A 14374-nucleotide genomic window follows, 5' to 3' on the forward strand; every position below is an offset into this window, starting at 1 on the left:
TCTTTATAAGAGCAACTCAAATTGTGCTATAGTTTTACTAAGATAAACTGTATTTTGATATAAATAAAATAATACATTATATACATATATTCTAATAATAAATTCTATTTCTGTTAAACTAAAAAATAAATTTTCACGTTACAGGAACGCCTTACAGAGGGCGCTACGTGTGGCCGCTACGCACAGTTGTAGACCCGCCGCCGTAGTCGGAGCACGCTACGAGGTCTCGTAGCAAACATTTCGTAGTACGACCGTAACGCGGAGCCAATTATCGAGATTCGTATAACTCAGAAACTACTGTGAGTGAGTGACGTATGTCGTGCTCGAGTGATTTGTGAGTAAAACAGTGTAGTGATTAATGAGTTAAATTGTTTTTCGGTAAGTACGAATTTGTTTTATTGTGATTTATTTTATTTAATATTAATAATTGTTCATAGGATTTTTGAGGACTATAAAAAATCGTAAATAGTAGGGGCTTAAAAAATATTTAGTGTTATTTTGATGAGAACTTCTGTATATATTTTAATTAATTAGTAAACGGTTAGTTGACGTAAACTTTGGAATATGATACGCATACTTATTATGACGCATACAATACTAGACTTCTATATACTGTTATATATGTGTATGTGCTGTTATATACATACATCTATATGCACCGGTGCATATATATATATGTATATTTCATACAACATATTAGACATATTCTATAGTTAATTATTTTATTTAACACACAAAACTTATCATTACAACGTGAAGTAATAAAAGCTTATTCCATATATTTTAATATCTAATTAATATTTTAAGTTGAAAAGGTACGTTTTTCTACGAAATCTTTTCTCATAGGCAGCTGAATACATCAGAGTAATTAGTGATACTAAAACTTCAGTCGGCTGAGGACGTAAGCGGCTTATTGTTTCCATATGAAGAGTGATTTAACAATTCGATAAGATAAAATATTCGAATAGAATCGTATTTAAGCATGCTTGCCTTAATTGTGACTACAAAACTTGTATAGTATTCGAAGCATTGGAAATAACGTTTCTTATTATTAGATCACACCGTGAAAATAGTTTTAACTATATTTACGGTTCGCTAAAATCGAAGATATTACTTAAAAAAAATTAATTAAATCATTTATTTCAAGACACCATAGTCTCATAGTGTGTTAGTATTATCACTACACAGTATAAAACAAAGTCGCTTTCTCTGTCCCTATATCCCTATGTATGCTTAAATGTTTAGAACTACGCAACGGATTTTGATGCGTTTTTTTTTAATAGATAGAGTGTTTGAAGAGGAAGGTTTATATGTATAACAACATCCATTAAATAGTTTAGAAATCAATAATAAATTACAATTTCCGAAGTGAACCGAGGGCAGGTCGCTTGTTTCAAATAATTTAAGAATTAAATCAGTAAATATTTTTTTAATTAAAGTAAATTAGGTGTATCAAATTCGTCTAGCAGTACTCATCAAGCATTATGTAGAGCATGTAACTTGATGAACCTACCCAGGATCGTTCCATCCAGCCTTTCTGCTGATACCCTCAAGACGTTGCTGATGCTTCCCCCTACTCTACGCATAATGGATTCCGTCTTTTTGCGCAATATAATACTATAAATCTATATATTACTAGCTGTACCCGTCCACTTCACTGGACATTTAAAATTAGCATTATTATTTCTCATCCCCACAAAGACTCTCATCATTAACGCCCCCGCAACTGGTGTAGGGAGTCCAACACTCATATAAATATTAGTCTATCCATTAAGTACATGTATTTTCTACATGGATACTAAGTTTCAAGTCAATCGGATGCATGGTTCAGTAGTTATAACGGAACATCCGTAAAAACCACTGTAGATTTATATATTAGTATAGATAGTCTCGAAGTCGTCGTGGCCTAACGGATAAGACGTCCGGCGCATTCGTGTTGAGCGATGCACCGGTGTTCGAATCTCAGGCGGGTACAAATTTTTCTAATGAAATACGTACTCGACAAATGTTCACGATTGACTTCCACGGTGAAGGAATAACATCGTGTAATAAAAATCAAACCCGCAAAATTATAATTTGCGTAATTACTGGTGGTAGGACCTCTTGTGAGTCCACACGGGTAGATACCACCGCCCCGCCTATTTCTGCCGTGAAGCAGTAATGCGTTTCGGCTTGAAGGGTGGGGCAGCCGTTGTAACTATACTGAGACCTTAGAACTTATATCTCAAGGTGTGTGGCGCATTTTACGTTGTAGATGTCTATGTAACCACTTAACGCCAGGTGGGCTGTGAGCTCGTCCACACATCTAGGCAATAAAAATAAAAAGAAGCGAACCACCCGATCCCTTCTTATAGTACCGTAAAGGCACATCAGTGTGCTTAGTGCGAGTATTTTAACGTTTTCGATAGCGTAAAAGTTAACTGAAATTCGTATGGAATGGGAAAGTTTGCCTTCGTCTGCCGCTAGGGGCGCTGATCCGACTGCATACGAAATTTGAGTTAACTTTTACGCTATCGAGAACGTTAAAACACTCACACTAAGCACACAAGTAAACAGACAGTAGGCAGTGGCGTTATCCAAGTTTTACACCAGCACACAACGATCGACAACTGGAATTTACTTGTGATTAGACATATTTTGCGCACCGATAAGTAGGTAGCGATATCTGGTCTGTTTCGGCCGCGTAGAAGACATGTCGAATTCCAGTTTGAATTAACAGCCATACTACACTGACAGCCATAATACCACTGAAGTATGAAACCACTGTGAAACCTATAATAAGCTTAATACAAACTCGTGTTATACGTCAAAGTGAGTGACGGCAATAAAATATGGAGCATTTTATTTATTTTTTTTTTTATTTTTTTTTTATTGCCTTTGTAGGCAGACGGGCATACGGCCCACCTGATGGTGAGTGGTTACCGTCGCCCATGGACTTCAGCAATGCCAGGGGCAGAGCCAAGCCGCTGCCTACAAACTTAACTTAACTTAACACAATTGGAATATAATATTGATTGTTGATCATTTTGTATTATTTACGTATTTCAAGAAAGACCTACAGATTTATTTAACATTATATAATTAAAAAATAGAAAACGGAATGCAAATAAAATGTTCTAACAAATAGAAACAAGCTAACTAGAGATGGAATAATGAAAGTAAAAATAGAATAAATGTATACTTATTGTATATTTGTATTTTCTTGATAAGCCTTTCTAAATATTATTATTAATATTACACTGGAACATACCTGCTGTATCTTTTTTAGTTTCCTTGCATCTTAAGCGGTTGTCTGGAGTCTGGAAGAGATTGCCTTTCGATCGATATGTCATAGGCGGGCATACAATTATATTTGCCTGTTGACTATTATTGAACGTTAATTGTGTTTTGATGTGCAATTACAAATCTTCTCTCTCTCTCTCTCTCTCTTTCTCTGTCTTTCTAAACCTAGGCACTTAAAATATAAATGTTACAAATTAATAGCATCTCGATTCAGTTCAACAACGCAACCGGACCTCGAGTCCTTCGTCCTGTTACTGTCAGTGTTTAACTTATCCAAAAAGATGGTCAGCGAATCACAATTAATATGAGGTCAAGCCTATGACGTCATGAAATATTTTTGTATCCCTCTGAATACTTCCAATTGTATATTGTCGATGAATGAAATTTGGGAATCATTTCGAAAATAAGCAACCCGTGAATCGAGCTTCGGTTTTGTGTACTGACGTGAATATCTGATATTTTTGATTGAAGCTCTCTCAATGTTTTGATTACGTTACAATTAAATAAACCCATTTTTGAATGTAATTAAAGGATGTTTGATTTGACGATGATGGAGTTATTATAGGATGACCGAGCTTTGCTCGATATTTTATGTTTATTTTTATAAATTGTGTTTTTTAGAAATTACATTTAAATATGAATTACATATTGATATTATGTTATTTGTTATTTTCTTTCAATAAAAAAAAAAAGTTTATGTTTAACTTGATTATCGATAAAGTTGATTATTGAAAGCTCGAATAAAAAAAACATTTTCTGAAAATAAATCGTAGCTAGATTGATTTATCGCCCCCGAAATCCCCTGTATACTAAATTTTATGAAAATCGTTGAAGCCGTTTCCGAGATTGAGATTATATATATATTTATATACAAGAATTGCTCGTTTAAAGGTATAAGATAAGATAATAAGATATCACGTCACGTCTTTTATGCGATCTCTATCCGTCTCTCTCTGACAAGTACTGGACGTAATGCTCTCTGGAGCCAGTCTTTAATCTTCGGTTGACGGTTTGGTGAATGCTCGTCGTCATCGTGGCCTAAAGGATAAGACGTCCCGTACATTCGTATCTTACGATGCACCTATGTTCGAATCCCGCAGGCGGATACCAATTTTTCTAATGAAATACGTACTTAACAAATGTTCACGATTGACTTCCACGGTGAAGGAATAACATCGTGTAATAAAATAAAAAAAACCCCGCAAAATTATGATTTGCGTAATTACTGGTGGTCTTGTGAGTACGTACGGGTAGGTACCACCACCCCGCCGTCAAAGTGGGTGGCGGCATTTATGTTGTGGATGTCTATGGGCTCCAGTAACCACTTAAGACTAGGTGGGATATGAGCTCGTCCACCCATTTAAGCAATAAATAAAAAATGTGGATTTCTCGGTTTAATTTTATATTATTTTATTTTAAAGCATGCCGTTTGATCATACCCACATCCTTTCATTGGTTTAGGTCGACCTAAGTTACAAAGTAGATGTTTCTTTCGTATTTTGTAGGCAGCGGCTTGGCTCTGCCCTTGGCATTGCTGACGTCCATGAGCGACGGTAACCACTCACTATCAGGTGTGCCGTAAGCTCGTCGTCTGCTCATTCGGCAATATTAAAAAAAAAGCTCCTTATTCAAGCTTCGCGGCAGAAACAAGCATGATCTTCCCTTAAGTAAAGCTACGAAATCCTATGTTTAAATTTCGAAGCTCGTACGCATTTTACGACGGAAGTGCGGGTCAAATCCGGCTTTTTCTCTTTATTTTTTTATTTCCTCCAAACAACCGGGTAGTATTCTCTTAGTTTTATTCGTAATAAGACCTTTTATGATTTACCGAGATTGTGGTAAATATGAGAATACGCTAGTACGCAGCAAGTAGTTTCTCCTGTTTAAGTCCGAAGACATAAATCAGAGATTTCCGTTGTTTTTGTTGATTTTACAACAGACCACAGACTTTCGTCTTCCTAACGTCAATAGTTTTTAATACGCTTTTATTGGCTTAAACATGTTCGTATCTAGCGATACACCGGTGTTGGAGTTCCACAGGCGGGTACCAATTTATCTAATGAAATACGTACTTAACAAATGTTCACGATTGACTTCCACGGTGAACGAATAACATCGTGTAATAAGAATCAAACCCACAAAATTCCAATTTGTGTAATTACTGGTGGTGGTGACCTCTTGTGAGTCCACCCTGGTAGGTACCACCACCCTGCCTATTTTTGCCGTGAAGCAGTAATGCATTTCGGTTTGAAGGGTGGGACAGCTATTGTATCTATACTGAGACCTAAGAACTCATGTCTCAAGCTGGGTGGCAACTTTTACGTTGTAGATACCTATGAGCTCCGGTAAACACTTAAAACCAGGTGGGCCGTGAGCTCGTCCACACACCTAATCAATAAAAATAAAAAAATAAAAACTATCGAACATTGGCCAAAGATTTATTCAGTACTCGTGTGATGTGGAGTAGAATTTCAAACACACGCGATTTTGTCATTAACATAGCCGCTGATTATACCATAAGCCGGTTTTTAGGTACCAGAATACCACGAGGTCAGGTGTTTTGTAAGTTTTTTTTTTTTTTCTGCTGCTTAGATGGATGGACGAGCTCACAGCCCACCTGATGTTAAGTGGTTACTGGAACCCATAGACATCTACAACGTAAATGCGCCACCCACCTCGGGATATAAGTTCTAAGGTCTCAGTATAGTTACAACGGCTACCCCACCCTTCGAACCGAAACGCATAACTGCTTCACGGCGGAAATAGGCGGGGTGGTGGTACCTACCCTTGCGGACTCCCAAAAGGTCCTACCACCAGTAAAAAGTCCACATGGGTTTCCCTGGTCCCGCCTATTTCTGTAGCGAAGCAATAATGCGTTTCTATTTGAAGACTAGGATATTATACAATTTAGATTAGGACCTTATGTTTCAAAATGGGTGGTGGCATTCGCGTGGTGATTTCTCTGGGTTCCGATAGTCATTTAGCACTAGGTAGGCCGTGAGCTATCTCAACTCATCATCATAGTCGGTTACTCTTGACTGAGAAGTCGTGGTCATTGTTTAATAAAGCCTTGACAGTTGTTCTCCATAGTTCGCGAACTGAGACTTTGCGCACGCATCCGTTAAGTGAGGATTTGGTAAGGATTTGCTGGTGGTAGGAGCTTTTGTGAGTCCGCACGGATAGGTACCACCGCCCTGCCTATTTCTGCCGTGAAGCAGTAATGCGTTTCGGTTTGAAGGGTGGAGCAGCCGTTGTAACTATACTGAGATCTTAGAACTTATATCTCAAGGTGGGTGGCGCATTTACGTTGTAGATGTCCATGGGCTCCAGGAACCACTTAACAACAGGTGGGCTGTGAGCTCGTCCACCCATCTAAGGAATAAAAAAAAATACAATTAAAAAAAAAGAGTACTTAAGCAATTCGTACCGTTCCCATGTGTTCCGGATACACAAAGAAAGATGTTTTTATTACGAACGTAAAAAGGCCAAGGGGAGAACTCTTAAAATGCGTAGGTACCTAAAGCGAATAAAAAGGACACCGGCAACCACAATACTATGCTTTACATAATCCTTATTAAGCCCCCCACCTTGGAGAGCAGTAAAAGAAAATTAACATTTTGTATGTTGGCTCTTAAGCCATAATACTTTCCAGGCCCTCCCTTTAAGCGTGGGTCAAAATGAGTGATGATTATTATGTTTAAGGGTGGTCGAAAGGGGTCTTTATCAAAATATTCCAGAGTCGACCCCAATTTATTTGTAATTTCGACAATCTCATTGTTTCGCGGCCCAATGTGAAACATAGCGTCGTAACTATAGTCACGTGAACTTGTCCTCGCCGAATTCATAGACTAAATTAACCCATAGACACAGCCCACTGAATTTCTCGCCGGATTTTCTCAGTGGGTCGCGTTTTCGATCCGGTGGTAGATTCTGCGGAGCACTGCTCTTGCTAGGGCCAGTGTTAGCAAAACTTCTAATTTGAGCCCCAAGAGCTCACCTACATGCTAGGATGAAGCAGCTAATAGCAAATAGCAAATTGCCTCTCAAGGCAATCAGCATAGGTAGGAAAAAAATGAACTTATCTGTGTGTCGGATTAAAGTCATTTTATGGTTATTCGTAAAAGTCGTAACCGACCATACGAAGGGAAAGGAGCGGTCGTGGACTAAGATCATGAGAATGCACTTCGTATCAAACCTGTTCAAATCCCGAAGGTACGTTAATCCTTCAATTTGGACGTAATTAGTGAACACACGTTAAGTAAGAAGTATGCTTTGTTGTACTCACAAAGTATATTCAAATATATATATTTCACGGCCGTCTGGTGTAGTGGTAAGTGACATGGTCACTACACAAGGGGGACGCGGGTTCGAATCCCGCCAAGGGAAGATATTTGTATGATAAATATAAAATGTCTTTTCCAGGGTTATGGATGTATATTATATATAATATGTATGTGTATAATAAAAATCTTACATTTATTCTCGTTATCTGGTACCTGTAACACAAGTTCTTTAAGAGCTTAGCGCGGGACCAGTTAACGTGGCGTAACTTTTAGCAAATATTTATAAAAAAAAATGCAAAACATTGAAGAGAAATACGAGTATTGACTTCCTTATCTATAAGAGCGATCTCTTTTAAGCAACCTTCAGGTGAGGAAGCATCGTCTAAGGAAATAATTCGAGCGCGGTATACGAACCGATATAATTTTTATTAATTAGCTTCACACAACTGTATAAAATCTATACACATTTCAACAAGTAGGACAAACGAGTAGAATATTGAAATCACCCTCCTACGGGTATAAACACAATTTACATAAGGTCGGTTGTGTTAAAACCTAACCACAGTTTGACTTTTCCGTTAAATAATAAAACAATAATAACAAAATAAAGAAAGAAAAAGGTTCTAATAAAACAGAAATAAAAAATGCAAATTATAACTAACGAAAAACAAACAATAAAAAGAAAATAAATATTAAAGTTAATTAAAGAAATTATGAGCGTAAACTAGATAAATAAAAAAATTTGGAAACAATGTATATTATTCCTACTAATATTAAAAATGTGAAAGTTTGTAAGAATATATGGCTGTATGTTTGTTACTCTTTCACGCTAAAACTACTGAAATGGATATTGATGAAACTTTACAATAATATAGCTTACACATCAGAACCACACATAGGCTATAATTTATAAAGAAATAGTGTGAATTATCCAAAATATAACGATAAGTGTCAAGTGAGTAGAAAAAAACAATTTTCCATCTGCGAGCTACGAGTATTCTAGCGTGCGCTTCAAAAACCGTTGGAGTTAGACGCGTATAACGTATAAAATGGAAAACGAAATGTTTATCTTAAATAGTCCTACAAAAAAGTCCGCGACACCATATATCTCTCTTTTATGTGTAAGCCATTATGGCCAAAATAGTGAACCAAAAATGCAATAAAAATTGATAATTTATAAACGCACGTTTGGTATTCACAAATTGATCTTCATATGAAAATAAATACTTTTATCGCATCTGGTCATTAAAATATAAAAACTTTGTCTTTTACACTACATCATTTGGACAAATATTTGAATAGTTATGTCTATAAATAACCGAATGAGCGATATCATGAAAGATGAAGATATAAAATTCAATAAGATCAATAATAAATTATAGTTCCCGAAGCGAAACGAGGGCGGGTCGCTTGTATTGGATATTATAGACACAATGGATATTATAGACGTTTGTCAGACCACGCCAGACGCAGATGGGCAGGCGAGATAGATGTTGGCGTGGACTTGAATACACGGGAGACGCTACTGGGATTCATGGCTTCGTTCACAGTTCGCTAGAGAAGCTGCAATGATCCTCGTATGATTTATCCACACAAAATAGGCTTAGACATGTATGTATCTTTATTTCGTTACTTTTTCTTCTTCGTTGGTATCGCTTGACAGAATGGTCGTGGTCATCCCTTCTAGCGTTGGTGGCAAGATAAAAATATCTCATACAAAAAGATTATCTGAGATTATATTAAGACTAAATAATAATGTAACTAGTTATATTGTTACAATTACATAGGGGAACATGTTTATAAGACGGATGTTTCTTATTGTATTAGCTTGTAAGTACCTTAATTTCTCTTTCATAACTATTGTTTGTTCAGTTATATATATTCTTGAGTTAGACGTGAAATATGTATCCTTCAATGAGAATCTTCAGTAAGCAATCTTTATCAATTAGATTAAACTCAGATCCTGTGTTCTTAGTACAATTTTCTGACAATTAAACTGGAGCAACAAATTTAACGGTAAAATAGAACTTACTTACAAATTAGAACGATTCAAACCGAGAGAATTCAACCCAGAGCAATAACATCACCCCTTTTTTTGGGTGGGGGACAAACCTCCTACGAGGTCCCCGTGCTTAGGAGTCGCACGGGGTATGTGGGACTGGTCAGTCCGCAGATGTTGAGAGCGGACCACGGGACCAAGGGCATGAAATCTAGGACCTTACCCACTAAACGACTCAAGAAAATCACCCCTGCCCCATTAGGTAGGGAGTTCATGTCGGGGCATAGGCGACTACCCCAAGGCCCGATCCGTACCCCAACATAGAACGTAAGGGCGTACTAACCTTTTCTGCAATGTCTTTTTAGGCAGTGACAATCTACCCCTAAATAAAAAAATACAAAAAATTATACATCCAAACACGTGAGTTATTGTTACAGTTTACACTGGTGGTTTATTACTGGTGGTAGGACCTCTTGTCAGTCCGCACGGGTAGGTGCCACCACCCTGCCCATTTCTGCCGTGAAGCAGTAATGCGTTTTGGTATGAAGGGTGGAGCAGCCGTTGTAACTATACTGAGACCTAAGAACTTATATCTCAAGATGGGTGGCGCATTTACGTTGTAGATGTCTATGGGCTCCGCTAACCACCTAACACCAGGTGGGCTCGTCCACCCATCTGAGTAATAAAAAAAAAACCTTTAAGTTCTCTAACTCATGGCTTGGATTGGTTCTAGTGAAAAATGACCTCCGTTCGCTCTGACAGTTGCTGTGTGTGGGATTTACTGATTTGTTAAAATTAATCGCACGCCATCTGTCAGAAGATGTTATCTCAAAATGCTGGAGCGAAAAGTATCTTTTTTTTTTAAAGATTATCTGGCCCAGTAACTGTACCTTTAAGCCAAGCGTTATATTTTCTTTTTATATTCTGCTGCAATATGATAAATGATATAAAGGGTAAGAGATGAAGTTGATTAATTTGAAACTTCAATCAATTGGGATGAAATTAAATGAAAGAAGATGAGTTGGGATGAAATATATTCTCAGTAAAATCATGTTTATTTTCTAAGACTTTTTGGAAGAACCCGAGAATTTTGTGTAACTACTTTCACAGATGCTAAACAGTTAATCAATCATCGCTATTGTAAGGTTTGTTGTAAAATAATTAAATTTGTTAATGTTAAGGCAATTTTCGGATTGCCAAATAGCAACGCTGTTGGTGGGCGCAATTACAGTAGTGGGGACGTGACATAATAAAAAAGGCGGTAGTCTGAAAAAAACGAGACAGAAAGCAGTGTATTCAGTAGTGAGCATATATCTAAAGCTTGTACAAGTGGAGTTACAAATAAAGCAATACAGAATTAAGTGAACTAATTTGAAGTCGTCGTGGCCTAAAGGATAAGACGTCCGGTGCATTCGTATGAAGTGATGCACCGGTGTTCGAATCCCGCAGATGGGTACCAATTTTTCTAATGAAATACGTACTCAACAAATGTTCACGATTGACTTCCACGGCGAAGGAATAACATCGTGTAATAAAAACCAAACCCGCAAAATTATAATTTGCGTAATTACTGGTGGTAGGACCTCTTGGGAGTCCGCACGGGTATGTACCACCACCCCGCCTATTTCCTCCGTGAAGCAGTAATGCGTTTCGGTTCGAAGGGTGGGGTAGCCGTTGTAACTATACTGAGACCTTATAACTTATATCTCGAGGTGGGTGGCGCATTTACGTTGTAGATGTCTATGGGCTCCAGTAACCACTTAACACCAGGTGGGCTGTGAGCTCGTCCATCCATCTAAGCAATAAAAAATAAATAAATAAAAACTATTGCAATCTGTGTATTTATTTCTTGGCTTTGGAACCCGAGTCTTACAATAGTATACGTTAAAACCTAATGAAACACTAAATGAACAAAATAAAATAATTCACTCAACGTCGCTTTGTACCAGCCACGAATTCGAAGCCACAAATGTGGCTTAAGACCTCACAAAAAATAGCCAACCAACCAAAAGCAATCAAATCAATCAAAGAAAAAAACATATTAAAATATTTTATTTTATTTTAGACTAGCTGACCCGGCAGACTTCGTAGTGCCTCAATCGATAAATAAAAGACCTTAACTTTTGTCGTCCGACGGGGGACACATCAAAGGAAAAACAAAATTGTTATTTTTATTTAATTCCGAGCGTTTTCATATTTATCCACCTTTTAAACCTTCTCTGGACTTCCACAAATAATTCAAGACCAAAATTAGCCAAATCTGTCCAGCCGTTCTCGAGTTTTAGCGAGACTAACGAACCGTAATTCATTTTTATATATATAGATGGGTGGACGAGCTCACAGCCCACCTGATGTTAAGTGGTTACTGGAGCCCATAGACATCTACAACGTAAATGCGCCACCCATCTTGAGATATAAGTTCTAAGGTCTCAGTATAGATACAGCGGCTGCCCCACCCTTCAAACCGAAACGCATTACTGCTTCACGGCAGAAATAGGTAAGGCGGTGGTACCTACCTAAATATATATAGGTACTCATATAAATATATACATTAAGGTCCAAAATATAGTTTTGTCCATTTTATCTTTCGAAAAACATAAAACAGTTCTAAGACGAATATCATAAACAATCTAGTTACGTAATACTACTATCTTTATTTTATAGCAATAAAACCGATTCGTCCATAAAATTTTGTCTGGGCAGTAAATAAAACCGGCTATAACCGGTGCGGAGTGGATAGGACAGGCCTCGGGCGGTTCGGACCGGTTCAAGGCGGATATCTTAGGGAACAAATATTAAAGAACACCAGTAAAATATTTATATTCGTTACCAGTAACAGTTTCCGATCGTAAACTATATGAAGTTGTTTGAAAGACTTACTAGGCTGCGAAGTTGTTTTTTTCGAGTCGATTTCTGCATATAGTTTGGGAGATAAGTTCACTGATGTTATTTAGATCCCAGAGGCTGGTATCTCGCACAAGGAGGCTGCAGAATGGGAGTAAAAATCCCATAGGCAACTTAATGTGTTTTTTATTTTTTATTTCCCTTGTAGGCAGACGAGCATACGGTCCACCTCATGGTGAGTGGTTACCGTCGCCCATGGACTTCAGCAATGCCAGGGGCAGAACCAAGCCGCTGCCTATCGCTGCCAACCTTGAAACATGTGGTTGAAATGTTACTAGGATTGTAAAAAATATTGGTGCGAACTCACAATGCATTTTGTCATCATTAAATAAGGTACGGGTGCAATATATCTTAGGCAGCACCGTATATAAATATATTATTTATATATTGCCAGCGATCCGCCCGCGCTTCGCTTCGGGAACTATAATTTATTATTGATCTTATTGAATTTTCTATCTTCATCTTTCATGATATCGCTCACTCTGTTATTTATAGTCATAACTATTCAAATATTTGTCCAAATGATGTAGTATAAAAGACAAAGTTTGTATACTTTAATGACCAGATGCGATAAAAGTATTTATTTTCATATGTCGATCAATTTGTGAATACCAAACGTGCGTTTATAAGTTTTCAATTTTTATTGCATTTTTGGTTCACTGTTTTGGCGATGATGGCTTACACATAAATGAGAGATTGATTTTCACGGTGAAGGAATAACATCGTGTAATAAAAATCAAACCCGCAAAATGATAATTTTCGTAATTACTGGTGGTAGGACCTCTTGTGAGTCCGCGCGGGTAGGTACCACCGCCCTGCCTATTTCTGCCGTGAAGTGACTCAAGGGGTCCTACCACCAGTAATAAATAAATAACAAAATCTGTCACAGACCTACAATTCGAGTGTAACATTTTTGGAATTACAAATTTAACTAAGATGAAACGGAAAAACACGTCTAGTAATTGACTAAATTTATCAACTGATCAGATTAACAACTGGTTCCGTACAGCGCTCAAAGAAAATTATATCCGTATCGCTAAAAATAAACCATCAATCATAGAAATCTTTGATTAAACCAAATCGCCGCGGCTTTTTCTCTCTACTGATAGATCACCAAAATAATATTTGCGTATTTATTCTCTGCCTTCGACAGCAACAATTATACAATGATATAGCTTTTGCCGCGACTTCATTTACGTTGATAGTGAAAATATTCTTGAATCATAGAATGTTAAGGAACTCTTTAATAGTAATAAAAAAAAAGGTTACAAAATCACGCTTTTTAATCAACTTCAGAAGAGGAGGTTATTAGTGCTCCGCTCGTATTGGTCTTAGCGTGATGTTATATAGCCTTCCTCAATAAATAAACTTGCATACGTCCCGTCATGACCTATGCAAGTGTAGTGTTCGCTCACGCGGCCCGCACTCACCTAAAATCATTTCAAGTTATACAATCCCGTTTTTGCAGGATAGCCGTCGGAGCCCCGTGGTTCGTCAGGAACGTCGACCTCCATGACGACCTGGACTTAGAGTCCACCAGTAAGTATATGCAGTCGGCGTCGATGCGCCACTTCGAAAAAGCGGCACGACACGAGAACCCTCTCATCTTGGCTGCCGGTAACTACATTCCCGATCCTGCGGAAAGAATGGAAAGCAGTCGATGTCGCCCCAAACACGTCATTTCGGATCCTCCCGATCCACTAACGGTGCTTTTAGGTACTTCAAGCACCGGTCACCGTTCTCGTCGAACCCGTCGCTTGCGACGAAGGGCTCGACGAGTAAATTAACCCTCAGACACAGCCCACTGAGTTTCTCGCCGGATCTTCTCAGTGGGTCGCGTTTCCGATCCGGTGGTAGATGCTGCGAAGCACAGCTCTTGCTAGGGTTCGTGTTAGCAACGTCGTCA

The 14374-nt window shown here is 37.9% G+C and overlaps 1 protein-coding gene across 1 annotated transcript in view; it reads left to right on the forward strand.

The window, feature by feature from the left end:
* Positions 1-201: 201 nt before the first annotated feature.
* LOC114246871 (protein amalgam) overlaps positions 202-14374 on the forward strand; it is a 165325-nt gene continuing 151152 nt past the window's right edge. Inside the window, exon 1 of the mRNA XM_089739023.1 lies at positions 202-378. The gene's annotated coding sequence lies outside the window, so the exon portion shown is untranslated. The remainder of the gene's footprint in view (positions 379-14374) is intronic.

The sequence above is a fragment of the Bombyx mandarina genome, chromosome 28 (genome assembly GCF_030267445.1).
Source record: "Bombyx mandarina strain Sakado chromosome 28, ASM3026744v2".
NCBI lineage: Eukaryota > Metazoa > Arthropoda > Insecta > Lepidoptera > Bombycidae > Bombyx > Bombyx mandarina.